The sequence below is a fragment of the Spinacia oleracea genome, chromosome 4 (assembly GCF_020520425.1).
Source record: "Spinacia oleracea cultivar Varoflay chromosome 4, BTI_SOV_V1, whole genome shotgun sequence".
NCBI classification, from domain to species: domain Eukaryota; kingdom Viridiplantae; phylum Streptophyta; class Magnoliopsida; order Caryophyllales; family Amaranthaceae; genus Spinacia; species Spinacia oleracea.
Genome location: NC_079490.1, coordinates 147,688,071 through 147,691,831, shown reverse-complemented (window position 1 = coordinate 147,691,831; position 3,761 = coordinate 147,688,071). Strand labels below are relative to the sequence as shown.

Genomic DNA, 3,761 nt, shown 5'->3' with positions numbered 1-3,761 from the left:
ATGTTCTCATCATCGAACCTTCCCTTTCGGGAATGGGGACAAAAGTAGGTGTCTACATAACCCACGACCCATCATGTACTGGGTCCATTTTTTCCGACACAATCAAGAACTTGACCCACCCTAGTTTAACTAAGGCGGGTTGTATGTCAATTTATCCCCGACACACGACCCACCAAACCAACCCATGATCCACCCAACTCGCCACGTTGTCCATCTCTAGATAGTAGGGTAGGTACGTTTATATTGAGTATAAAGACCATTTAATTGTTCTTCTGCAACACTATTATATCAAAGTGGCTGTAGTTTAGTGGTAAGAATTCCACGTTGTGGCTGTGGAGACCTGGGCTCGAATCCCAGCAGCCACATGGTTTTTTTTGTTTTTTTCATGTTTGATCGCAATTAGTTGTTCAATTTTTTTTTAAAGGTGCAATTAATTGTTCATTTTAAACACGTTAACTAGTAGTAATAGCACCTACTAAACCCTATTTTTTTTTTGTTTTTTTCATGTTTGATCGCAATTAATTGTTCAATTTTTTTTAAAGGTGCAATTAATTGTTCATTTTAAACACGTTAACTAGTAGTAATAGCACCTACTAAACCCTATTTTTTTTTTGTTTTTTTCATGTTTGATCGCAATTAATTGTCAATTTTTTTTTTAAAGGTGCAATTAATTGTTCATTTTAAACACGTTAACTAGTAGTAATAGCACCTACTAAACCCTATTTTTGTGTGTGGAATTACTGATCCTCACCTAGTTATACACCTACCATGCTACTAATTAATTAGATCAAATAAAAGTTAGAACAAGTCATCAAATACATAGAGTTCAAAATAACCTAGGCATCTCCTTCTGTCTTCTTAGGATGAATTACAAAACCATACTATGTATATCTCAATCTCATAAAGGATACTTCAACCAGTAATAACAATACGTACTAGCTAGTACTCCGCTACGTATATATTACTTGTATATTTTACTTTGTATTGTTAGAGAGTGTTTGGTATGGTATCCCTTTTAATAATTTTACGTCGTTTGTTTTGGTTAGGTGTGGAAAGCAATTTTCCCATAAATCTCTCAATGTGAAAAAAATTAGATTTGAAAAGAAGGAAAACCATCGTAATTTTCATTTATTCTCCTTACCTCCCTCTTCTCTCTTTCCGTCTATCCAACACCTATCTACTCTCATTTTCCTTTTCTCTATTAATTTTCAGCTTGTAAGGAATCACACAAAAATAAATTAAATTGGAATTGTGTTTCTTCTTGGAATTAAGATGTTTTACATGGAAAATCAATTTTTCCTGCAAACGTTTAACTACTACATTTTTTAACAAATGCAACGGCCCAAAAGGGCCTAACGCGACGACCTCCTTGCCACCGTTGTGATAGAGTAGGCTAATGCAACGGCTTCTTCATTGTCATTTTAAAATTAAGGCTAATACAAAGGGCTCTTCAAGGTCGTTGCATTAGTCTTGCCTATTGCAACGACAGCTGGGCTAGCGCCTAATAAATTTTAGGGAATTTCTCAATAGTACAAGTACACTTGTACAATTGGCTTCTTCCAACTATACACTTATTTTTAATTATATTGTCAATGGTACTTAATGTATTGAATTCCTTATTACCATGACTTATTCCATTAAATAATTTAATTGTGGTTAGCTGGGTTAAAAATAAAAAGGTTAAAACTGTCACACAAAACTATCCTTGGCCATCAATAACGTAAACGAGACTCCAACCAAAAATATATCTTGAACAAAAGACCTGAGGCTAATACTTTAGTTTGTGGTATCATGCCATTTAGATAAACAACTGAACTTCCCAGAATTTTGAACATTTAATTCCTAATACAAATTTTGCAGCTCTCCAACAAATTATCCAAAATTGGCTATCTCACAGTCTTAATGGAAAACTCTAACACCCTAAAGATAAAATGTCAGCCCAACAAAATTTCAGCGATTCCATAATTACACTACAAGAAATTGTACCATTAATGACGGGAAATCCCGTCGCTAAAGGCCAACAATCGTTGATTAACGACGGGATTTCCTGTCGTGGACCCGTCATAAAAGGGGGCCGTCATTAATGGAAAATCTCGTCGTTAACCTGTCGTAAAAGACATTTCCGACGGTTGTTCCCGTCTTTGTTTGGTTGTTAGTGTTAGGTTATGACAAATATAAAACATATATTTCATGCGGAAAAACCACAAAGCCAGGAATCCAAATTAATTGCCACATAGTCAATTAGCATAATTTAGGATACATACATGTGACGCTTGCCTTCCATAGCTGCTCCCGAACCGAACAAGAACAAGTTTAGGACTCCAAATGTTGCCCCTCCGTAGATAGTCCACAGCACGTTTGGATCTGCCTTAAATTTAATTAACTAGAATATTATCTAAGGTATTATGTTTATTCGAAAGCTTAGTTATTAGTTTTAGGCAAATTATTAAATTCATTCTTAAACTTAAACTATATGAATACTTATTGATTGTGATTATGAATCACCTATTTATAGGGAGGAAATATCGGACTTAGATTTCCACTAGGATTCAATTAACTAATTCTTTCAGAATTCTAGTTAAATTAATCCATTAGAATTTAATGTTTAATTAACCACAAAACATTTAATTCTGGTGGAATTAGGAAAACGATTAATCAAGCAATCCTAAACGACCAAGGATTCGTAGCATTGCGCACACACACACACGCAGCCCACGAGGGGCGTTGTGCGCGGCTCGGCCCAAGGCAGGCGCTGGCAGCACGCGGCCCATCCGTGGGCGCTGCTGCTGGTCCTGGCCTTGCGCGCTTGCGTCTGGGCCTGCCTAGCTCGCTGCTTGCGCGCTGGGTTGCTCGCTGCTTGCGCGCTGGGTTGCTCGCTGCTTGCTGTGCCCGCGGCCTTCGCTAGGCGTGGGCCTGGCTTCGTGTTGGGCATTGCGTCTAGCAAGCTCGTCCGACGATCGTTTCGTACGTCGCGCTTCCGATTCGTTTCCGATTCCGGAATTCATTTTCGATTCGAACAATATTTAATATTTCCGATTCGAACAAATATTTAATATTTCCGATTCCGACAATATTTCCGATTCCAGTAATATTTCCGTTTCCGGCAATATTTCTATTTCCAATAATATTTTCCGATACGCACTATGTTTCCGTTTCCGGCAACATCTACGACTTGGATAATATTTATATTTCCGTTATGATCCATATCTCCGTTTCCAGCAATATCATCATTTCCGAAGTATTCATATTTTGCCTTTTGACGATTTCAGCTCCCACAGGAAACCGAGATCTGTAGATTCCGAATATTCATAATTAGAGTATTTAATTCACTTAAATACTTGATCCGTTCACGTACTATTTGTGTGACCCTACGGGTTCAGTCAAGAGTAAGTTGTGGATTAATATTATTAATTCCACTCGGACTGAAGCGTCCTCTAGTTAGGCATTCAACTCACTTGATCTCACTGAATTTTTAACTTGCATAATTAATTAATATTGAACCGCATTTATTAGACTTAGCATTGAATGCATACTTGGACCAAGGGCATTATTTCCTTCAGTTAGCCCCGTCACAAAAGGATTTTGCGACGGAATTTTTGACCCTTCGTTATTAGGTTGTCATTAAAGATACAAATTATTGTAGTGTTAATATGCATCTGTGACGTGCTTCTTGGAACTGCTTGAGTACCTTCTCTGAAACCGGTCTTGAACGTCCTGGGAACATTACGTAGGTACCTCATCCATGAACTTAGAGCCATCAA

At 37.5% G+C, this 3,761-nt stretch overlaps 1 non-coding gene across 1 annotated transcript; it reads left to right on the top strand.

Annotated features, from left to right (window-relative positions):
* Positions 1-293: 293 nt before the first annotated feature.
* Positions 294-365, top strand: TRNAH-GUG (transfer RNA histidin (anticodon GUG)). The gene has a single exon. It is a non-coding gene; the product is annotated as a tRNA-His (tRNA).
* The last annotated feature ends 3,396 nt before the right edge of the window (positions 366-3,761 follow it).